Genomic DNA, 26631 nt, shown 5'->3' with positions numbered 1-26631 from the left:
CCAGTCAGACTTTAGTCTTATTTATTTGTTTTAACCAGTATTTAGTCTTCTTAATGTGTTACCCCTGCTTTGAAGAAAGGCTAAATATGCACAACCCCTGACAGATTAGGGGGCCATTATCTGAAGCACTAATCACCCGTGAGTATCAACTTGGTTTAATCTGTTAAGCGTAATTAATGGGCTCTACTAGGATACCAAATTGACCAGATGCAGATTCCATTTTAATACCGAAAATAGAATATATTTTTTTCCTTGCGCGATTTTTCTCATTTCCTCTTCTTCTTTTCTCTTAATTTTTGTACCCCTGATTAGGAAATTTTGTATAATTTGTAGAAATAACCAAGTGTATATAAAGGCTGAGGCTACTTCCGGAGGTGCAGTCTGGCTGTTTACACACATGTGAAAAACACGTGGATTTGAGGGTAGTCTTGTTTGCGGGTAATTCATTTTCGAAAATGCCATCTCGGGTAACATAGAACGTGTCTGACTGCGTTATTCGGCATCAATTTTGTAAACTGATTTTAAATGATTTTTTCCCCTCTATAGTAATATATAGTGAAAATAATTACCGGTGTGATACCTTCAGGATAACACCACGAACTCCCTCGAGTCCCTGTTGAAGGCTATTCTTTGTCTGTTCATAATGTTTACGGTAGGCCACAACATCATAAACATGGCATCTGCATGCTGAATATGCGCGGAAACTCGGAGTGCACACCCGATGCTTTTTATCAGGAACCCGATCTCAATATTTACGGTTGATAGAGCCAAGTATTGTGAAGACCCGCTCCGGATTGATTGGTTAATTAATTAATAAGTTAACTAGTTTATGAAAATAATATGATGATCTTCAATAATTTCATTCTGCAGGGACATCTTTTGACATTCAGTGTATATCAATATTAAAAAAAAACCAACAACAAAAACACCCACCCACCCCCCAAAAAAAATCAAACACAGATATATATATATATATATATATATATATATATATATATATATATATATATATATACATATATATATATATATATATATATATATATTATATATATATATAATGTTTAATATATATATATATATATGTTATGATATATACAGTTTGTTAACCATATATATATATATATATATATATATATATATATATATATATAGAATTAATTGAAAACTAAATTCAGTGACTGTCACATAATGTTTTCTTATGAAATTGCTTCAGAATAACAATCATGTAGCATTATCAAGTTCAAAAGACTATCTTACTACTATGTCTCTTCAATTATTTGTTTTTAATTGTTATGTGTTTTAAGATGGAAAATAGCTTTCCATTTAGAGGTTTAGGGATGGATCCCTTCATGTAATTCTTCAGATTTTCTTGAATACTAGAGCTACCTTAATGGCAGAACAAAAAAACTTTTTATAGATAAATTAAAATTCATTAACATCAACAGGATTTGCACTATTACATATATATATATATATATATATATATATATATATATATATATATATATATATTTTAAACAAAAAATGCCTACAACATACATACATCAATAAAAAAAACAACATGCCAGATTGAAGTTGGGTACATAATGCTAGTACAATTGACTATAAAAACTTTCTTATTTCAAAATCAGTTATGAAATTGTTTAAGTAATTTTCCAATGGGTACTTTCCGAGTATATCAGAACTTCGTTTTATTTTTGTTGATTAGAATTTGCGTACATTTTTACATATTTTATTTTCATATTATTTGTATCTGTTGTGAAATTACAAGGTTGATTTAAATGGGTACATTTCGGGTACATTTTCAATAGTCACATTTAAAGTTGGTACATTACGGATACAATTTAACTTTTTAATTTACCTAGGGCACATTTCTGGTATACATTTCAACATTAACATTTTTTGTTGTGTACATTTCGGGTACATTTCAACTTAGTAACTTTAAAGTGGGTACATAACGAATACATTTTAACTTCCTTAATTGATACCCTGGGTACAATTCGGGTACATTTGAACATTGATATTTTTCTGTTGGGTACATTTTAACTTTTCAATTTTTTAATCTGGGTACATTTTAGGTACTTTTTACAATCGTCGGGCATGTTCCGGGTACCGTTGAAAAATGGCTAAGTTTTTTGCGGGTACTTTTTGGGTACATTTTTCAAGGTAAAAGTTTCTTCTTGTACCTTACGGATACATTTTGGTTACCTTTCGGGTAGATCTCATTTCTGTAAGGGATGTTTCTAAACTTTTTTAATTTTTTCAGCAAAATTAATTCATTTCATGCCTAAAACTACTTTACATGTGTTTTAAATGAAACAGTTTGCGTAGTTTCCGAGTTTGAAAGTGATGAAATTCAAATCTTGCGATATGCATATTTTCTTCGATATTTTACGCGCCATTATCTGTGACGTCAATTGCGACGTCGAGCGAGAAGATTTGAAAACAATTTTTGGCTATTTCATAAACAGATTAGATTTAATTGACAAAAAACCAATTATCATATTAACGGCTTGTAAATAATACTACATTAGGGTGTTTCGTGCTGTTTAAGGGTGTATTTGCTGTTAGTAGTGAGGATTTAGACTGTTTATTTTTCAATTTTCGAAGGAAGGTATGAGGGAAAAGACGTGACTATTTTTTGTCGGCACAACGACTTTGCCATAAAAAACCCAGTAGTATTAAACGGGTATAGTTTTTATACGCCCGTCTTAAGACGGGACGTATTATGGTATGGCGTTCATGTCCGTCCGTCTGTCCGTCTGTTAGCTTTTTCGTGTCCGACCCGTAACTTAAATACTACAAGGCCTAGAATCATCAAACTTTGTCTGTAGATACATCTTGGGTAGAAGGTGTGTCGCACATTAAAATGAGGTCACTGTGACTTTTCATTAAGAAGATATGGCCATATATGGCAAAAACTTGTTCGGCTCATAACTTGAAAACTATTAGACCTAGAATCACCAAAATTGGTCAACTAATGCATCTTAGGTAGAAGGTGTGTCGCATCCTACTTTAAGGTCACTGTGACATTTAATTAAGGTGATATAAAAAAAAATGTTTTAATGGGTACAATCTATACTGTTAACAATATGTGACGGGCGTATCATGTGCCGTGGCGGTGCACTTTATTAAAAAAAAGTTAAAGATAAAAAATAATTGAACTTTCTATTATAAATAATGAAATATTATATTTTCTAACTTTGAATTAAATTATAATGTTTTAATTCATTTTTTAAGGAACCCGTACGTAACAATAATAGTACGCCGCGCTCCCACTTCCTAATAACGAAAATCTGCTACAACAATTGTTGAAGTTTCGAAGCGATCACAGGTGCTCGACGTTTTAGAGAATCCACATTTCGCTTGAAAACATAAATAATGATTTGCTGTTATTTTATTTTTAATTAAAAATGTTTTAAGAACCTTTGGAATCAATATCTAATTACTATAATGTAATAATATTTAATTTCAACATGCATCATACATACATGTACGTTAAAATTGATGTAAGAAACTGCTTTAAAAAAAACAATCACACAAACACATCAATATTATTAGCAATAAGTTTTATGCATTATATATGATATACTTGTATGTTGAGTCCTTATATGTCCTCCTACACTAAATGTCCGCCCAATTTTTTGTCCAAACTGTCACTATATGTCCGCCTGCACAATATGTCCGCCTATATTTGTAACGAATGGTCACTATATGTCCGCCCATATTAATATTCATAAAACAATCGTCCAAATGAGTGAAATCTTTATCAATTTGTATTTTAAATGTTCTCTCTGTATATATATAGGCAATACTGCAAAAATATAATAATAATTTTAAGATGAATATCGGAAGTTCGGAGGTCAAATATCAAAGTAAACTAACAGAAACTGTCTTTGATGGCTTCGGTAATAATTGATAAACAGGTTCTGCTTGAATTGTCACGGACAGGTTTCAGGTATGGTGTGTAGACTAACATAGTGCAGGTATACCGGAAACGTGTCAAGAGATGAACTACTTTGAGGATGCCGCTCCTACTCTTCTGTAATCTCACCCCCCCCCCCCCCCCCGTTATGTAATTTAATCATAAATCTTAAGTGAAATACCGCTTTTTATCAAACAAGCCTTCCTAATTTACAGATCTGGTGTACTGAATTTATTTTGAAACTGTGTCGTATAGGTTTATTGTAATATTGACGTGTAAAAGTGCGTGATGTATAGACCCAATGCGATGGGTGTTTAGCTAATTAATAATACGTAATAAGATACGTTTTAACTGAATAATTAAACACTTTTTAATAAGTACACTTTCATAGAATTGTAAAATTCCATATCAGCAAACCATTAAGAAAGCATATTTGATAATTTTGGTAAAGTTCCATATGAAAGTTGAATTTTGAAGCGAGAAAAAGAAAAAGCTGCTATTTTTTGTGGTATATATATCTATGTTACACAGTGCCTCATCTTTTAACGATACCTGCTGTTTCCTTCATTGAAATATATGTCCATACATACTATATATAGTTATAACTACAATGTATGAGGTTTGGTGATGTTCAATTCTAAAAATACGAAAGGTACTGACTTAAAGATTGCCATTTCATATTATTTCCTCCAAATCTCTACTCTTGGGATTCTCCATTCATCTCCAATTTCTCCTGATTTTGTATTGCTTTCGGACTATTCGAAATTCGTAACATTATGACTCTTATTCCATATGGCTACACTGGAAACGTAGGAAAATTATGAATTCCATTAAACGAATTTCATAATTTCTTTATAGAGGAGTGACCATTATGGGTTTTTATTCATTTATTTTTCTTGATAACACAGGAAGTATTTCAGAAAATAATGAAGAAAATTAGAAAAGCGATATTCAGTTAATGGTTTTTCCATTTCACATTGCCTATAAACGGGTACGCGAGTGTATGAGCTAGTAACGTAACTTTGTTGTGTTCTCTCGCGTAAATCTAAAAAAAACAACAACATTGAAGTGTGAGGTGTTATGTCGTAGAATAACGCAATGGTTATAATTAAAATTGTAATTTTCTACGCATGTGTATGAGCTAGTGCATCCATGTTGTGTTTGCTAACGTAAATAATAAAATTAAACTTAAGTGTGCGGCTTTAGAAAAACGGTATGTTAACTCAATTCTCCGCGAATGTATGACGTAACGTTGTTGTGTTTTCTTACGTGAATACATGTAATCAGATACTTGAAGAGTGTAGCGTTGTTGCATTTTGTAGATATTACTCGATTGACATATTGTGTTTCCTAACGTAACCCATACCGAAAAAAGTTATAACTAAGTTATAACTTATGTAACTAAGAAAAGTTACAAAAAAGATATGACCAAGTTATCGGAGTTTGGAACCACTTCTTCAAATATAGTTATACTTTACTTATATTGATTGATTGAATCTTGCTTAACGTCTCGGTCGAGAATTTTTCACTCATATGGAGACGTCACCAAGACCGGTGAAGGGCTTCAAATTTAGGCCTATGCTCGGCGCTTATGGCCATTGAGCAGTGAGGGTTCTTTAGCGTGCCACACCTGCTGTGACACGGGTCATCCGTTTTTAAGCTCATCTCCGAGGACCCGTGACATTCACACCTCATGCCGAGCGTTTGGTGATGGAACTGTCACTACCTGTTTTAACGACTTAGGTCTGTCGCGGCCGGGATTCGAACCCCGGCCTTCCGCATGCGGGGCGAACGCTCTAACCTCTCGGCCACCGCGGCAGTTACTTTACTTATAACTCGGGTACAAAAAAGTTATACTCATGTATCAGTTATCATCTTTTATTTCAACATGAATACAACAAGTGGATTAAGGTTATAATAAAGTTATGCTTAAAAAAGTTATACTTCATAAAAATTATCAAAATATTATACTTAAGTTATGGATTAGTTACAAAAAAGTTATACCCAACAAAAGTTATGGAAAAGTTACAAAAAAGTTATATCTGACAAAAGTTATGGAAAAGTTACAAAAAAGTTATACCCAACAAAAGTTATGGAAAAAGTTACAAAAACGTTATACCCGACAAAAGTTATGGAAAAGTTACAAAAAAGTTATAAAAGTTACAAAAAAGTTATACCCTACAAAAGTTATGGAAAAGTTACAAAAAAGTTATACCCGACAAACGTTATGGAAAAGTTACAAAAAAGTTATACATTACCGATTATAAACAGCGACTATTATTGGTATAATTAATTTCAGTTATCACTAACTCTTTGTACATATTATCACATTGAAAATTGGACAATCCCTTATGAAGGGAATCCCATATATATATATATTATATCTATATATATATATCACATTAATGAATGTATAAAAGTTAGGTCTGTTTCATGTTCTGGAGGCTGACTTGGGAACTAATCTTGGTCCTCATCGAAAACTTCACCCTTACAGAAAATAGGTACATTTTGGGTACACTTTGGGGTACATTTCGGATACATTTCAGGTACAATGTGGGTACACTTTGGGTACTTTACGGGTAAACTTTGGGTACACCTAAAAGTACCCGGAATGTACCCAAAAGGTACCTGGAATGTACCTAAAGGGTACCCGAAAGTCTACCCTTTTCTAGCTGCAGGCGGGTACTTTTTCGGGTACAATGTTCTTTCCCCTGCAACTGTCCAAGTTGCTATTTTCGGGTTACCTTTTAGGTACTCTATTATTTCCAAGTTTCAATCTTAGGGTACCTTCTGGGTACAATATTTTTGGGTACACACTTTGGGTACGCTTCCGGTACACTAAAATGTACCCGGAAATACCCAAAAGGTACCCGGAATGTACCTAAAGGGTACCCAAAAGTCTACCCTTTTTGGAACCGCACTTTAAAAATATTTTTAGCTGCAGGCGGGTACTTTTTCTTTCCCATACAACTTTTTAAGGTTTTAATTTTTGGGGTACCTTTTTTGTACATTATAATTTCAACTTTGAAAGTTTCAATTTTTGGGGTACCTTTAAGGTACAATTTTGTCAACATTGTTGTTCGCATGTTGGGGTAGTTTTGGGGTACATTTCTTTGATACATTTTCAGGGTATATTTTGGGTACATTATTGATACAATTCAGGTACATTTTAGATACTTTTCAGGTACAATCTGGGTACCATTTCAGAAACTTCGGGTACATTTTAGGTACAATTCTGGTACTATTTTAGGTACTATTCAGGTATATTATTGGTAAAATCCGGTTACCAATTTAAGTACAAACTGGGTACATTTTAAGTACATTATAGGTACAATTTTTGGTACAAACCCGGTGCCATTTTAGGTACGTTTTCGGTACAAACTGGGTACATTTTAGGTACTTTTCGGGTAATGCATAAGTACCATTTTAGATATTTTCTGGGTACCATTTAAGGCACTTTCGGGTACCATTTAGGGCATTTTCCAAACTTTGCTTGCCTCTCCTAAAGTATACTTGACTAACACATCAAATGTACTGAATTTCTGCTAGTTTTCATGAATATTACCAACCATGTGTCCTGAAAAATTGAAGAATCTTAATATATGAGAAATTGTATTTAATTCATACTATAAAAAAATTATGACAAAGCTTCTTTTCTTCGTAATACTATTTCTCCTGCAAATAATAATAATAATAATAATAAAAAACATTTAAAGGTCATGTTTAACGCTTATAATAAAAGGCGATTGTCCTGGTTGACAAAGTAGTAAAAGTTATTTCAGAAAAAATAATAATTTTTACCTCACCTGAACCGAAGGTTCAAGTGAGCTATTCTGATCACATTTTGTCCGGCGTCCGTCTGTCTGTCTGTCTGTCCGTCTGTCCGTAAACTTTTCACATTTTCGACTTCTTTTCAAGAACCACTGGGCCAATTTCAACCTAACTTGGCCAAAAGCATCCTTGGGTGAAGGGCTTTCAAGTTTGTTCAAATGAAGGGCCATGTCCCTTTCAAAGGGGAGATAATCACAAAAATGCAAAAATAGGATGGGGTCATTTAAAAATCTTCTTCTCAAGAACCACTGGGCCAGAAGAGCTGAAATTTACCTGAAAGCTTCCTGACATATTTCAGATTCAAGTTTGTTCAAATCATGGCCCCCGGTGGTAGGATGGGGCCACAAGGGGGGATCAAAGTTTTACATACAAATATATAAGGAAAATCTTTAAAAATCTTCTTCTCAAAAACCACTAAGCCAGAAAAGCTGATTTTTACATGAAAACTTTCTGACATAGTGCAGATTCAAGTTTGTTCAAATCATGGCCCCCGGGGATAAGATGGGGGCCCCAAGGGGTGGATCAAAGTTTTACACACAAATATATAGGGAAAAACTTTAAAAATCTTCTTCTCAAGAACCACTAAGCCAGAAAAGCTGAGATTTACATGAAAGCTTCCTGACATAATGCAGATTCAAGTTTGTTCAAATCATGGGCCCCGGGGGTTGGATGGGGCCACAATAGGGGATCAAAGTTTTACATACAAATATATAGGAAAAATCTTTAAAAATCTTCTCAAGAACCACTGAGTCAGAAAAGCTGATTTTTACATGAAAACTTTCTGACATAGTGCAGATTCAAGTTTGTTCAAATCATGGTCCCCGGGGATAGGATGGGGCCCCAAGGGGGGTCAAAGTTTTGCACACAAATATATAGGGAAAAGCTTTAAAAATCTTCTTCTCAAGAACCACTGAGCCAGAAAAGCTGATTTTTACATGAAAATGTTCTGACATAGTGCAGATTCAAGTTTGTTCAAATCATGGCCCCCGGGGGTAGGATGGGGCCACAAGGGGGGATCAAAGTTTTACATACAAATATATAGGGAAAAACTTTAAAAATCTTCTTCTCAAGAACCACTAAGCCAGAAAAGCTGAGATTTTCATGAAAGCTTCCTGACTTAATGCAGATTCAAGTTTGTTCAAATCTTGGGCCCCGGGGGTTGGATGAAGCCACAATAGGGGATCAAAGTTTTACATACAATTATATATAGGAAAAATCTTTAAAAATCTTCTTCTCAAGAACCATTGAGCCAGAAAAGCTGATTTTTACATGAAAACTTTCTGACATAGTGCAGATCCAAGTTTGTTCAAATCATGGCCCCCGGGGGTAGGATGGGGCCACAAGGGGGATCAAAGTTTTACATACAAATATATAGTTAAAATCTTTTTCTCAATAACCACTGAGTGAGATAAGCTGATATTTACAAGTAAACTTTCTGACATAGTGCAGATTCAATTTTGTTCAAATCATGGCCCCCGGGGGGTAGGATGGGGCCACAAGTGGGGGGGGGGTCAATGTTTTACATACAAATATAGGAAAAATCTTTAAAAATCTTCTTCTCAAGAACTATTGGGCCAAAGAAGTTGACATTTACATGAAAGCTTTTTGACATAGTGTAGATTCAAGTTTGCAAAGGGTAGTTTGGACCATAATAGGGACTAAGGTTTTACATGCAATTATATATGGAAAGTCTTCAGATATGGGTCAAGGTGACTCAGGTGAGCGATGTGGCCCATGGGCCTCTTGTTATTTATTAAATTTCACTGTCGTACGCCTATACCAGGCATTTAAATGTTTACCTGTGTGACCGACAATGTTTGTTTCGTTGTGGTTATCTCCATTGCAAAACGCGTCATCAGAGACAATAACAAAGTAAGAGAGACGAAAGCGAAAATAAGTGTGAATAAATCATCAAAATGGTGCAGTGTGCCGCTCTAAATTGTACAGTCAAGTCTGGACAGGGAATAAGTATGTATTTATTTCCGAATGAACCAAAATTGAGGAGGGAATGGACGTTAAAGATGAAAAGAGACGGGTTCGAGCCGAGCCAGTACTCAAAAATATGTGAAAGTCACTTCGAGAAGAGCCAGTTTGCAGTTGATCATGACGTTGCTGCAGCAGTCGGCTTTAAAGCAAAAACAAAGATGTTGATCACTGGAGCTATACCAACAATTTTTGACCATACTGACCCGAAGTCAAAATCAAAACATGGGAAGCGAGTGGCAACAGCTGATCCCGACATACCAACACCACAAAGGAAGTCGAAAGCTTTGGAAAAAAGGAAACGCATTGAGGTAAATAAGAAATATGCATACCAATTATTATCTTTTTAACATTACTAAGACACAATTGTAGCAAACCCCTGTACACAGTACCTGTTATGTAATGAAAGTTTTTTTTAAAAAGGCCGGGGGGGGGGGTTTCTTGCCAACAATTTTATTGAAAAGAATAATTTGGCTAATCCATATTAGAAATATAAATAAAATTTCCCGCAGAAATGTTTTTACCCACAAAGCTGTGAAAAAATAATCTGACCAAGGTACATTTTTGTACAAAACCCAGCCTACCTTCCCCTTTCCAGAAAATGAAATTGTTCATGATTTCATGACTTAATTTCTTATTATATCTTTTGTAGACTTTGAATGAGGTTTTAAACACAGATGAGCCTGTGTGTGAACCAGAACCAGTGATCCCTGAACCTGCACTTGAACAGTCGACTGGTGAAGTGCATGTCCCTGATGATGAAAATACAAACCAGGAAAATCAGGGTTGTTTTGAGAAGATGATTCAGACCACCTATGAATTAGTAGTAAGTTCAGAAGTCTTTCACATTATCTTTTTTAAGTATGAAAGTGAAAAGATATGGGGTAAATTGACAGAGAGATGGCACTCTATCGACAAGAAAAAATTAGTAATTTATAGAAGTCTCCCTAAGGCCTTCAACTAGGATATTACTTGACTCCTTGCTATTAATATATGCACACATTCATACGCATACATACATGTTATCGGGAGTATGACAAGCAATGATAACAAATAAATATTGTAATGATTTTATCTCTTCAACTCCCTCCCACCATTTAAAAAAATTTCAACAGAATTTATTTTGGGTAAGTTCATTTATAGGATTTATTTGTACTGCACTTGTGTATTGAAAAAGTTACTGGAATTTGGTATTCTTTCTTCTTCAAATATAAACTTACAAATTACTTGTGACCAATGTGCTTATAGCATTTTTGAAAACAAAAACTAAATTGTATAATACACATGTACTTTAATTTGTTTTCAGAAAAGGCGACATGCAAAGGTCCAAGCCAGTATTGAGCTCCCTCCATTGACACCACCTCCAGTGAAACGCATGGTAACACGGGCCACGCAGACAGAAGAGAGCCGCATGGAAGAGCAACTGGATACCAGTTTCATGTCAGTTGAGGACGATTTCAATGACGACCCAGACTGGAACCCAGAGAATGAGGACCTTCTTGATTTTGAGCATTCACCAACAGAGCAAGATAGAGACACCAATCCAGCTAAGGAGAGGAAATTTATTGTATATGAGTTTTGCTTAGACACCTTGCTACAGACCTGCACTGAATGTGGTTTAAACTGCAAGCTTCACAAAAACATTATAGGGAGTTATCTTCAAGTGAACAGTATATGTGAGAAATGTTGTCAGTCACGTAAGTGGGAAAGCCAACCAACGTCAAATTCATTGCCTTTAGGCAATCTTATTATTGCAGGGGCTGTATTATTTTCTGGAGGTAGTGCAAACAAATTCATTACTATTTGTAACCATGAATCCATTCAAATGTTCAGCATTGCAACATACATGAACATACAGACATTATATCGGGTGCCGACTATTAATGATGTATGGGGGATTCAACAAGCATCTCTTTTTGGTAATGCAAGATTTACTGGTGAGCCATTAAGACTTGGTAGTGATGGACGCTGCTGTTCACCAGGACACACAGCTAACTATTTGTCCTACACATTGATGGACTTGAAGACTAACAAGATTCTGGATACACAGCTTGTGCAGGTAATTTATAATCACATCTTTTTAAGATTCTATAAATGAGCTCTTTGTTTCAGTATAATTTGTGAAAACAGTAACTTGAAGTACATGTACTTACATGTACAAAGCAGACTTTAATATATTAAAAAAAACATGGTTTATTATAATGCGTAGATGTACATGAATCATAAACGACAAAGACCACTTTTAAATCTGAAGTGATCATTTTAACAACAAAGGGCACTTTTAAATCTACATTTAAGTGATCATTTTATTGTATTTCATTGTCAGAAAAATGAAGTAAAGAATTCATATGCCATGGAGTTGGAAGGACTCAAAAGAGGATTAAACAGGATAGAAGAAGAAGACTTAGATATATCACACCTGGTCACAGACAGACACAGCCAAATAAAGAAATACATGAGAGAGACATACCCAAACATCATCCACTGGTTTGATTGTTGACATGTAGCAAAAGGTAATATTACAAATTTATTTGGTTTTTTGGTATAAAGGATTATAAGATACAGAATTTGTTTACAGAAAGTTAAGGATACATACATTGTATATACAGCTGTAGCATATTAATAACACATTTTTTTCTTCTGAGAATTGCATTGTAAAAAATTGATGTTAAAAAAAGTTTTTTGTATGACATTGAAATTTTAAAATCTTTTTAAAGGAATTTTCAAGAAATTAGAAGCTGTCAGGAAGAAAAAGAACTGTCAGAATGTTGGCCAGTGGGCACGGTCCATCAGCAACCATACTTACTGGTGTGCTATGAGCAGTGATGGAGACGGCGAACTGGTATATGAAAAGTGGATTTCAATACTAAATCATGTTTGCAACATTCATGAAGGACACGGGCAAAGATTTCCCAAATGTGAACATGGAGAAATCGAAGACAGAATGTGGGTAAAAAGAGGTATTTTGTCGTAATTTTATATACATATAGTTTGATCACATTTAGATATTGTTGATTTTTTTTAATTTGCTTTCAGTTGTACCATACCTGTTTGTATATGAATTAGAGAATTCAATTTTCTTCTACAATGAAAATTACTAAATATGAAATTTTATTGAAGTGTATTGCTTACAATTTCCAAAATATGTGGTACCATTCTCAAATATGTGATGTTTTTTCATAGGTTCCAGATCGTATGATGAGTTAGAAAAGATCGTAAAAGGGAGGCTTCTTGTGACAGACATAAGGAAGTTGTCACCAGCTGAACAGACATTTGGGCTGGAAGCTTTTCATAAAGTGTTGTGTCACTTTGCACCAAAATTTGTGCACTACTTCCATGCTCAGATGGAGGCACGGTATGTTTAACCAATTAATTCCAATCATTTCCACTTGTTCATTATAATTGTAAAGAACTGTACAATATACTTTTATAATATACTATTCAAGTAGTTCAGCTGTAGCCTTAAGGAACATTTTTAGTTATTGTGAAATACTTCTCAGAATATATACACTAATGAACAATAGTAGATTACATTTTTATTTTCACCTTTAAGAAAGTTATTTTTTTCAATAAATATTGAAAACCTTGATAGAAAGTGAAATGAACAATTGGTGTAATTTTTATTCAGATTACAACTTGCAGCTCTCCATTTCAATGAGAATGCCAATAGGCAACAGGCTACCAACAAGACAGGAGAGCCCATCAACATTGTGTCCTTTCCAAAGGGTAGAAAAGGTGAAGGTGTGGCAAAGGAAGTGAAAGTCAAACAGACATTCAGTAAGTATATCAATGGCAGCAAGGCAAGGGACACATAATAAAATTTTATTTTTGTTGATACTTTATTGTTGGGTTTTTCTAACAGACCAAGTTATGATTTTTGGAACTAGTATCACATTTTTGTTGTTGTATTGTATAGCCTGAAAATATATCCTAAAATTTGTTATGATTTTTTCAATGTTAAAAATACATAAATATCATTCCATTTCAGATTATATTGATGACCTGTTTGAAGATTTAATACTGAGGAGGGAAGTGAACACTTCTTTTACCGAGGCACGTCAGAGGATGGAAATTGAGGGACGAGAACGACCTGTTCCTCTTGCCGAAGATGGTCCACGTGCTGAAAAATGTGACATTGTCGCAGCACACCGATCGAGGTTTAATCGGTGAAATGACAAATATAGAGAAGACAGTCAAATGATTTTATTAGACATATATATTAAATATTTATTTCATTGCACTTTGTCAATTTATTTTTATAGTGATTTGAAACTGATAGTGGAATTAAATTCATCCCAATTTGACTGGCTGTCAGACAAATTTAAGGCACATCAGGGTCATGAAATTCCCATCCACAATACATATAGACCTAGCAGTCTCATTGGACTTACCTAAAATGTGCATGAACTGAAGTGTCATTCAGAGTAAACTCATTTTGGAACTATATAAACATTGATCCAGGTCTGCATAGTGTAATTCTCAGAATGGCATATTGAAACCAGCCTAGTAAGTGGTCACACCATTTAAATTCTCTATCTATCATGAATTAAATTCTGAAAGAGAAATGAAATTGTAAATAATCAAAGCGGTACCTCGAATTACCGAAATGCCCGTGATTTACCGAAATGCCCCCAGAAATTACCGAAATGCCCCATAAAACTACCGAAATGCCCCTTCCAACGCATAAATTAGAGCATATTTAGTTTAAATATGTTCAAATTTGATAAGAAAATGCCAAACTGTGGTTGTAAATATAGAAAATTGTGTTCAATTCTCGCATTAGCGATATTTCAAAGAACGATAACTCTAGCAAAATCTTGCAACCTCTTCTTCACCGAAGTTTTTCTCCCTATAATTCTCGTATTCCCCATCAATAGTTTTCAAAAATTTTATCCGAGTTAATAACCTCAAATACATAAAATGTCTTGTTTCCTCTATTCATTGTTTCTTCTAACAATGAATGAAAAAGCATAAATATTCGTATTATTTTTATTTCATTTAATGTTTTCAATATATATATGTAACATAAATGAACTATGAAAACAACATAAGAAAAGCATATTAAGGCAAATTTCGGTAAGGCAAACAGTCATTTGCTACAGTAACAAGCGATTATTGAATGGCATAAAAATTGAGAGAGAGAGAAATTAAAAAGCAAACAATTATTTCCTTCAGTAACTAGCGACTATTGAATGGCATAAAGAATGCAGAGAAAAAAAATTCCCAGCAATTAGTGACTATTGAATTATTGAATAGCATATAAAATTAATTTTTTTTATTATTATTAAAAAACTGTAATACATGTATTTACTAGTATTCAGTTATTTGAAATACAAAGCTTCAATTGAATAATGTAAGAAAAGGGGCAAAGAAAAATACACATGTACCCCTGAAGCTTTAATAGTTGAATAGCTATAGTGGTGACTTTGAAGAGAATGATTTTCTGTACAGTATAACACGAACTATTTTATTAAATATAATATTGATTAAACTTTACGTTTTCCCTTACTTCCAGTTCTTCATTCCAGGGTGGGGTGGAGAGGTGCTCCCTTGTATACATGAATTCATTTCACAACTTCTACTACTTCGAAATTGCATTCTTACTATTCACTGTTACTTTTTAAGAAGTGGTCCAGGAGAGTCACCAAATATATCTTTACTACAAAAATATACTTTGTTAAGAAAGACAGCCCCCCCCCCCCGATTCTTTCAGCCTGTATGATACATCACTTGGTGTAATACATGGATAAATAAACATTATTTTCTGTCATATACGTACATTCGTGACTTGTTAATTTTGTATACATGCACATGATTGAAATATTTTTCAAACAGTAAATGTTTACGTTTTGTAAAACGGTTGATTCATCAGGACATGGATTTCAAGGTTTTCTTTCATTTCCACAATTATTCCGTACTACCATAAGGGGGATCAAACTTCGCATGTTAAAATTATGGAAAAACTACATTCTCAAAATAAAGTGGAGCCAAGTTCTCCTGTTGCTACATTCCTGTAATAATTCTTTGTGGAATCTAATGTGGTAATATACTGGGATACGTGTTCTATGTCGTGGTCCTATTGAAAGATTGGTCAATATTTACATCATCAAAACGTGGAATAGGCGTTCAAGTAGTAGAGCAGGATTTTCACGCATGCACACGGAGACCTTTACACTCTGCCCATCCTCCCCGCCGTTGACGTAACATTTATTGGCGTGTGCAAAACACATTGCATATCTAAATCATACGCGGATCTAAAGTGGGGTCTTCGGGTACCGGAACATCACTAAGTTAATATATCTGTGCGCTAAGTAATGGGGACAAAACCAGATCACAATATTACCGGCACAATCATGTTATTGGATCCGCGGACTTTACGATAGCATTTATTCCGTAAATGTGACGGAATGGTTTCTGCTTTTAAAAACGGAATAAATAGTAAAAGATATAAAAGTATTAGTAACTATTTAGTCCGTATGCCGACGATCAATAATTTTATGTCTTTATTCATAAACCATGATAACAATATTGTTAAGTACGCGGATGGAATAACATGATTATGCCGTGTGCGGTTATAGCTTCCCTCGTACGTAATCGAATTGACAATTTAACGGTAGCTTGTTGGTTTTAGGGCGCACGTGCCACACACGTGTCTACTGTTGGGCATTCTCACTAAAACCACACCCGAAATCTTACCAATGAAAATTTCATTGCACCATAAGTTTCATAAGTACGTGCATATGTATTGTACTAATTTGTTGTTGTTGTTATTTTATGCCATTCAATAGTGGCTATTTGCTGGGGTGGATTTTTTTTTTTTTTTTGGTGTTTTTTTTTTTTTTTTAGCATCCTTTATGCTAGTTACTGAAGGAAATAATTGTTTGCTTTCTTTATGTTTTTTTTTTCTCAGAACTTTATGTTATATACAGGCTTTCAAGTGACATTTTGCAAAATATAAGGGTCATTTTTAGGGCAAAATTATCCAAAAATAAGGGCCTTTTTAAGGATTTTTAAGGGCTTTTTAGACAAAAATTTACAAATCAACAGGAAAGAAAAAATGTTTTACTCACCATTTGCAAGAGCAATAATACAAAAATTAATTACCCACTCAGAAGATCATATCAGTGGTCATCAACAGCCATATTCGGCATTCAGCACAAACCATGATATAATTCAGGTGGACTCCCATGGCTCACAATCAATGCTAAATATAGCTGATAACCATCAAGATGTCTTCTGAAATGTACATTTAATCAACATATTCATTTTTGAAAGTATACTAAGACTAAATTTAATAAATTCCAACACTTACTTTATGTAAAATTTATTTAAACTTTCAAAATTTGAAAATGTAGGAATTTCAACAAAGAATTAGGGATTTTTTAGGATTCTAAAGCTCAAATAAGGAAAATAAGGGCTGCTGTAGAAAAATAAGGACCCGCTTGAAAGCCTGTATATATTGAAAACATTAAATGAAATAAAAATAATACGAATATTTATGCTTTTTCATTCATTGTTAGAAGAAACAATGAATAGAGGAAACAAGACATTTTACGTATTTAATATTATTAACTCGGATAAAATTTTTGACAACTATTTATCTCTTAATCAAAGAATTATAGTTCTCATAAAACAGTGAACAAAATTAACAAAGAATAATTCAATCAAGTATTATATGGGGGAGGGAGGGGGATACGAGAATTAAAGGGAGAAAAACTTCGGTGAAAGCTCCTCAGATTAGAATTTTGCTAGAGTTATCATTCTTTGAAATATCGCTAATGCCAATCGTAACAACTCGGCCTTCCTATAACCAAATTACAGGACCATAAATAAATATTTCTAATCACTGGTCACTTGTGCTATCAACTTAAATTTTTACTTGTCAATTGATAACTCTTACTGTTCTTTCGGACCAATCTGATTAAAAATCAGCTCGTCGATCCGCTCCTCGTATTGCGACAACATAAAAATAAAGGAACGGATCGAGCTTATTTTAACCATAATGCCGACGTTAAGTTATTTCAGTTTGACCTGCTTTGTACATAATAAGAGTGGTTAAACTATGAGGTGTTACAAATGAAATAGCATTACTGTGTCTAGCGAGTAGATATTTAGTTGATGCAAATCGCGGGTTATGACAAGTGCCGGGTAGAAAATAAAATCGTCTCGGTGTTCGACAATAGACGCATTTAGACTAGCGAATTTCATTGTCCTACTTTACAAAAGACACACGAGTTACATAATTCAAGATACCTCTGACTGTTACCCTTGCTTTCCTTGTATGGCATGCGCAGTGAAGATCATCAAACACAAATGTGAAAGGGATAAGAATCGGAGGAATTTCGGATTATCAGTGATCATGACTGACATGAAGTCAAAGAATCTACAAGATACACTAGTGTGTAAATCACTTACTTAATGGTTGGGAGTCTCTTCAGGATAACACCACGAACTGCCTCGAGTCCCTGTTGAAGGCTATTCTTTGTCTGTTCATAATGTTTACGGTAGGTCACAACGACTTCTGGAGAACTCGTACCCAGGAGAACCCGTACGCAGAACTCGTACCCAGAAATTTGGGTACGAGTTCTCCTGGAGAAGTCGTACCCGGGTACGAGTTCTCCAAGAGAAGTTGTACCCATCAATATCTGGGTACGAGTTCTCCTGGAGAAAAACTTTGTCATTTTATCAAATAGAAATGTGGGTACGAGTTCTCCTAAAGAAAAAACTTGTCAATTGCAATATAAAAATCTGGGTACGAGTTCTCTCGGAGAAAAAACTTTGTCATTTTATCGGAGAAATCTGGGTACGAGTTCTGTCATAAAAATCTGGGTACGAGTTCTCCTGGTGAAAAACTTCGTCATTTTTTCATATAAATCTGGGTACGAGTTTTCCTCCATGTGCCGGATAATAGAGGTACGCTATAAAATACAATATCGCAGGTTTAAAATTGGGTGTTTAATTGCAATAATTATACTAATTATCGTCTAAGTCCAAACAGCAATTCAAATGAAAAAACAAAACAAGTATGATAATTGTATTTACTTTTTTTATTCAATTGAAAGGGATATTCATAGTAAATTATGTATAATGTATGAAATCCTCGATTTTTTCAAGGAGAAATTGTACTCGGATTCCAATACCCAAAATGGTACAATTCTTAATGAGATAAACTCGTATCAAAATTTTGATTACTATATAATGACAAGCTTTTTCTCCAGGAGAACTCTTACCAGAATTTCTAGGACAAAAAAGACATAGCTTTTCTCCAGGAGAATCCATTTAATAAAGTGCTTAATTTTTTTTTCTCCGTAACTAGATTTTCATAATTTTTTTTCTCCGGGAGAACTCGTACCCAGATTTTTATAACAGAAATGACAAAGTTTTTCTCTGGGAGAACTCGTACCCAGATTTTTATGATAGAATTGACAAGTTTTACTCTAGAAGAACTCGTACCCACATTTCTATTTGTTAAAATGACAAAGTTTTTCTCCAGGAGAACTCGTACCCAGATATTGATGGGTACGACTTCTCTAGGAGAACTCGTACTCAAATTTCTGGGTACGAGTTCTCCTGGGTACGGGTTCTCCTGGGTACGAGTTCTCCTGATACCGTCACAACATCATAAACATGGCGTCTGCATGCTGACTATGCGCGGGAACTCGGAGTGCACACCGGATGCTTTTTATCAGGAACCCGATCTCAATTTAATTTACGGTTGATAGAGCCAAGTACTGTGAAGACCCGCTCTGGATTTATTGGTTAATTAATTAATAAGTTAACTAGTTTATAAAAATAATATGATGATCTTCAATAATTTCCTTCTGCTGGGACATCTTTTGACATACAGTGTATATCAATATTTAAAAAAAAAAACCCCACAACAAACCCCCCCCCCCTTAAAAAAAATCAAACACAGATAGATCTATATATGTATGTATTATGATATAAACAGATTGTTTACAAATATATATATATATATGTGTGTGTGTGTGTGTGTGTGTGTGTATATATATATATATACAATGTATATATATATATATATACATGTATATATATGGCGTCTGCATGCTGACTATGCGCGGGAACTCGGAGTGCACACCTATATATATGTAATCCTTTCGTTGGCACTCATCAACAAGTTCCATTTTTAGTTTCTTACAAGTAAACAATAGTTTAGACATTACGCCAATTTCACTTACTATTATCTGAAATTTAGATTTTCAATACTTTGATCTAGGGGAGAATACCACGATGTACGAATTAATCGTTTCACCTTTTGATCGGCCAAGTTAGTTCGTTCATTAATGAATTTCACACTTTATCGACTGATACCACAGTGACCAGACATGATGAGTTCACGCTCTGATTCTTATTCTTTTTTGAGTTAATAACAGAGCCTGCAACATGTAATCCGCTGGAAAAGTGTTTAGCTAGTTTTGTAGTATAGCTTTGGTGCTTATTGTTAATTATATTTGTGTTTTCTCCATAATGTAATCCTTTCACGTCCTGACGAAGGGACAGGTTGTCCCGAAAATTTGACAATTCCGATTGTTCATGTCGTTGGTCATTCTAGTGCTTTATATAATTATTTTCCCTGACCATTGTATCTATTTAATATAGATCAGACAGTTTTGGATACTGAATGTTGTTGGTTCTTCAGTGCTTTATATATATATATATATATATATATATATATATATATATATAGAATTAATTGAAAATTAAATTCAGTGACTGTCACATAATTTTTTCTTATGAAATTGCTGCAGATTAATATACAATCATGTAGCATTATGGCAGAAGAAAAAAAAAATTATAGATAAATTAAGCTTCATTAAGATCAACAGGATTTGCACTATTTCATATATATATATATATTTAAAACAAAAAATGTCTACAACATACATACATTAAAAAAAAGCCATGTCAGACTGAAGTTGGGTACATAATGCTGGTACAATTACAAGGTTTATTTAAATGGGTACATTTCGGGTACATTTTCAATAGTCACATTTAAAGTTTTTATATTTTAACTTTTTAATTTACCCAAGGTACATTTCTGGTATACATTTCAACATTAATATTTTTTGTTGGGTACAATTCGGGTACATTTCAACTTGGTAACTTTAAAGTGGGCACATAACGAATACATTTTAACTTCTTTAATTGATACCCTGGGTACAATTCGGGTACATTTGAACATTGGTATTTTTCTGTTGCGTACATTTCAGGTACATTTTAACATTTCAATTTTTAATCTGGGTACATTTCGGGTACTTTTTACAATAGTCGGGTACATTCTGGGTACCGTTGAAAAATGACTTAAGTTTTTTGCGGGTACTTTTGGGTACATTTTTCAAGAAAAAAGTTTCTTCGGGTACCTTACGGATACATTTTGGGTACCTTTCGGGTACATCTCATTTCTGTAAGGGAATTGACAATGGCCTCTGAATCCCGGCATCGTCTTTAAATAAAAAGGAAAATACTCTAGTAACCAACTGTCATTGATTCTCCAATATAAAAGATGGATGTCGGAAAATTCAAGGTTTTTTTTGTTTTCACCTTATACATCTTCACAAATTGAAAGAAATGTGGGTGACTGATTATTCTTATTCGAAGTTAAACAATTTGTCATTAGTGTTATATAAACAATTTATTAATTAAATTATAATCTCTTACCAAAAATAGTGTTTAAAATGGTCTTTTCAAAACCTTCCTTTTCATTTGCACCGGTTAGGTTCTCCCTCCTGACAAGTTTCACTTGTTTTTTGTTTTGGCTTTTATAAAGCTCGTATATCTTTGGGATAAACGTAGATCCCACTACCAGGCATCAGCTCCATCATGCATCTAGAATAAGAAAAAGAAGCCAAAATAAGAGAAAATCACAATCCATTTATTTCAAAGCTTTATTATTATTAAAGATAATAAAAAAAAAAAAGACTCAAAAACTTTTTTAACCTCCAGGAAACATTTTTTTAAATTACTCATTCCGAATTTTCTTACCTAATTTATAGCTTTTTTATCTTCATGTGAATAAAAAAGAATTTTCTCCCTACTTTCCTACCAGACCCTTTTTATCCAGAGTCGGGAGAGGCCTAGAGGGCAAGCAAATATTTTCTTAAAAATGGCCTAATAAATATTTTTTCAGTATTAGGGAAGGGAAATTCTATACTATTATAAACACATTTTCTAATTTCTAAATCATGTAAATTTTCATAATCGTACTTTTCTTATTTAAAAATGTTTGTCTACATAAGAATCAATCTGATTAAAATCAGATCATTGATCCACTCTTTCTCTTCCTCTTTTTTTCTCTTGTCGCTAGCGACAAGATGAAGAAAGAGGAGCGGATCGAGGATCTGATTTTAATCAGATTGACATAAGAATATCTAGTTTGTCAACAAAATGAGGGAATCAAGAAGGGCTAATATGTAGGAATGTATAGTCCAACTGCAGTTTTAATTATTCTCAAGTTAAAATAAACTTAATGCATTCTGACAAAATTTGTGTAAATATTGTAAACGGAAACTTGCTTGAAAAGGCCTACCTAAGATCTTGGCGGGATACACGCCAGGAAAGCCATGGCAGCTGGCTTTCACCAAATCCCCGACTTTATACTGGCAAAACTCCTTTCTTGGATCTTTGATGCGTGATAAGGTTATGATGCTGACCTTTTCTTCCTCTATCCACGCCATAAGGGCATACATGGTTCGTTGAACAAAGTAATAATAGAACCTTTCAACTTTCACCTTCTTGAAACGACGCTATCTAATTATTAGGTACATTGCTTTGCCATAACAAGTTACAGATCAAGTTTGAATTTCATCTTGGTCCGTTGATTTTCCACTAAGTTATGGCCCTTGGACGTGGAAAAATAGCATGAATTGTTAGTTTACATCCAAGTTTCTTATCTCTGTAGATAAGAATTAAGAATACTACACTCATTGAAACTTCTAGCGTAGTAATACTACAATATAGCTAAATTATTCATGATCATGCAAGGTGAAGATAACGAACAGTGATCAATCTCATAACTCCTACAAGCAATACAAAATAGATAGTTGGGCAAACACGGACCCCTGGACACACCAGAGGTGGGATCAGGTGCCTAGGAGGAGTAAACATCCCCTGTTGACCGGTCACACCCGCCGTGAGCCCCATATCCTGATCAGGTAAACGGAGTTATCCGCAGTCAAATCAGTGTGCCAAGAACGGCTTAACAATCGGTATGAAACACGTCAGACAGCATTTGACCCAATGATAGGTTGTATTGACGAACTAGATCGTTATAACGACCATAGAATTTGCGAAATGCTGATTTCAATCGAGACTGTTGAAATCCCTGTACCATCAACTTGTTTGTCAGTAGCTTACCTCGATTTAAAAACTGACTATACCCAGAACAAGCTCTTGCATATCGAATCAGTTGAGATATATAAACACCATATGGAGGTGATAATGGAATATTGCTACATAAATATGGGAAGTTGACGATGGAGAAGCTGAAATCATCCCGTTTGTCATACAGTTGAGTTGTCAGTTTGCCGTTAATGTCTACTTTCAATAAAATATCTAAGTATGAAGCAGAAGTGGACGACTCTGTGGTGTCCTTTATTTCGAGCTCACAGGGATATAGCAAATCGACATATGAATGAAAGCTATCATTGTTAATAGACAAAACGTCATCGATATATCTAAAAGTCGAATTGAAGGTCACAGCGAGAGATTTTTTCTTCTCACGTAGAAGTTTTTGAATAAATTCTGCTTCATATGAATATAAAAACAGGTCAGCTAACAAAGGAGCACAATTCGTGCCCATGGGAATTCCAACAGACTGTTGGAAGACCTGATCACCAAAGACCACGAAGATATTGTCAATGAGGAACTCTAGCATATTTTTTATTTCAACTTCAGAGTACTTGTGCGTGGAATCAGAGTGGTGTTTAGCAAAGTGAGTTTTTGAATGACTGATCACTAGATACGAATATTTCCGTTTTCCGTTTTTGTTGAAGAAGCAACTGTCTATGATGTCAAAAAGTCTAGTCTTTAATTTATCGTGAGGAATGGTCGTGTATAGTTTGAAAAGTCATAGGTTTTAATGCTATTGATTTGGGAAAAATTCTGTGATTTCAAGTTTACTAAAAGTTCTTTAAAATTTTTTAGAATCCACATTTGATTGACACCACTTCTGGCATATGTAGTCGCACAGTAAATTTGAAGTTTCTCCTTCACAGCTGTTAACATTTTCGTGAGGAGCAAAGATAGGGGCTTGGTAGAGCACTTACTAGATCCAGCAATGTATCTTTGTTTGTAAAGGTTTTTATGTAGTTTAGGAATCCAGTATAGGTACGGTAACTCATATTCATTCGACCCATTGACTGGAATATTAAATGTGTCTAAAACTGAAGCATGCTTTGAAGAATTTCGTCTTTTGAAAGGGCAGTTGGAGTATAAGTATGATTACCAAAAGTGGAATTAATGCCAAGTTCGTTTAAAATACAGTTGTAATAATGAGCCTTACAAACAAAGACAATGTTGTTACTAGCTTTGTCAGCTGGAACCAAAACATATTCCTCATGTAACCTATCTAATTCTTTTATCACTTCTGGTTTACTAAACGCAGAAGGATAGATGGTACGTACTTTTGTTTTCATGTGTCTAATGCGGGATTTTAATATCCCTCTTATGCTTTTAACCCATTCTGACAGTGTATCAAGTTCTTCTTTTTCATATTTAGCCCATCGTCTGGCATAATCTTCGACAGAACTCATAATGACCGAGGTTCTCTGTATTTAGGACCTTTAAGAATAAGTGATTTGAGGTCCTCATTTTCAACTATATCAACATCACCAGTAATGACATGTCCAGTTGGACTGTAGTTGAAAGAAGATGAAGAACATGTTGGTGGATTACGTATAAGATGGTCTATATCTAAGCACTGCAAAGTTTGTTGATAATTAAAAAGTTAATTAAATAGTAGAAGTATAGCTGTAGGAAATACAGGGTGTAGACTTGGACTTGAAATAAGTAGGAATACACGACTGAACCCTTTTATGACGAAGAATGTTGCTTATGTTGACGGCATCTATTCCTTTGTTTGTAAATTTGAGCTTAAGGAACTGACGGCATGATTTGGAAGGAATGTCATCCATGGTCCGTGCTGGTTTATAGAGCCTGTGGTAGGCAACATCCATAATCATCTACATGTCACAGTTTATTGACTTGGTTAAAGACCTAAACCTAATTATAAATTTGTACTTTTTCTTGGTCTAGTCTCTACTTAAATAGTAGTTGATTTCCAACCATTCCTGCATGTCCTGGTTCCCCAATTTTCCCTTTTACCATAACCTACATAATGAACTTTGAATATTGTTGTGATACAGTGATTTTTGCAACCGGAAGGGGACTATGTATTGCCATGCAATACTCTCCGAATGCTTGTTAATTTTAAAATGATATAATTCGAACTAATCAATTAATTTGTATAAAACAGCTATTTTATGATTTTTTGAGGGTCAATTTTTTCATGATATTTTCGAAGTAGTGCCTATATATGTATATAAAAAGAGCATTAAATATTCATATTGGTAAAGGTTTTACGAGAATGGACCCATTGCGACGATTTTTGAAAGGGAACTTAACTCATGCTCACATGTATAATGCAGACTCGTTTTGACGATTATTTTATGAAGAAATATTACCCAACGACAATGAATTAATAAATAAAAATATGGATGGACATATTGTGATAGTTCGTTAAAAAAGTAGTAGGGAAGACATTATTTTGTGCAGGTGGACATATAAGGACAGTTTGGAAAAAATTGTGCAGGCGGACATATAAGGACAATTTGTTCCAAAATTGGGCGGACATATAGCGAAGGGGACATATAGGGACTCAACAATCTATCAAATACAGTTTAAAATTTAGTGACAAAAGTAACAGACATCCCAACTATCTAGCTCTAGAGATATAACGTATCAGTACCCATTTTCGCCGAAAATGAACGAATTTTGGTCCAATTTTTGCAAAAATAAAAATAAATTCGAGTTATTAAAGGTATATATGTGTCTTTGATTTGATTTTTATATTCAATATATTCTTAAATAATTTCATTTTGAAAAGACAGGACGTCCAAACATATTTCCGTGACCTTTAAAAACGAAAGTAGAATAATTCCCATTCATCGTGATCCGCCTCCGTGAATCAAAAGGCAGACATCGTCTGCATTTATTATGTGCAGATTTTTATGACAAACTAGGGAAAGCATTATATGTTTGACTGGACATACTTATTAAATCGCAAAGTAAGTAAAAGTTTATGAGGTTAAATGATGGAACAGTTTGCTTCAGTTCTATAACATGCAAAATATTGACTTTGCGTATCGAAAACAGCCGATTTCCGGATTCGTTCTTTTTTAAAATTCATATTGTTTGCAGCCAACAACCGACACCATATTGATTATGAAAGAAGAATATTAATGGATAATTAAACATGCAAAATATAAATCTGGTTGTTACATGCAAAAGTATTTTTGCTAAAGTTTATTCATATTTTATTTCAAATGAACGGATTCTGCTAAACAACTCATCTTTTAATTTAAGCGTATATTCATGACGTCATAATAAAATATTACGTCATTTTCATGTAAGTGGGATAAGAAGAACACCCTAGTTGTGTAAATAAAAAGAATAATTATGCATAGTATGAAAGTTAAAAAAAATGAAAAATATCTCGGCGGTATATAGCCAATAACATCCCTTGTTATTTGGTTTGAAGCATTTTTAGAACAAGTGGGACATAAATTGTAAATTTCAGGATGCCTGGGGCCTTAGGGGAGGGGCAAAAACTGCCCAAAATTGACTAATTTTCAAAAATCTTCTTCTCTAGA

The 26631-nt window shown here is 34.0% G+C and overlaps 1 protein-coding gene and 1 pseudogene across 3 annotated transcripts in view; both read left to right on the top strand.

Annotated features, from left to right (window-relative positions):
• LOC130051844 (ester hydrolase C11orf54 homolog) overlaps positions 1-26631 on the top strand; it is a 227025-nt gene that overhangs the window by 117315 nt on the left and 83079 nt on the right. The gene's annotated exons all lie outside the window — the stretch shown is intronic.
• On the top strand, positions 1744-13979 carry LOC130051835 (uncharacterized; annotated as a pseudogene).

This window comes from Ostrea edulis, chromosome 1 (genome assembly GCF_947568905.1).
Source record: "Ostrea edulis chromosome 1, xbOstEdul1.1, whole genome shotgun sequence".
In the NCBI taxonomy this organism is placed as follows: domain Eukaryota; kingdom Metazoa; phylum Mollusca; class Bivalvia; order Ostreida; family Ostreidae; genus Ostrea; species Ostrea edulis.
Note: the sequence above shows the minus strand (reverse complement) of the source record. Positions and strands in the feature narration are given on the sequence as shown.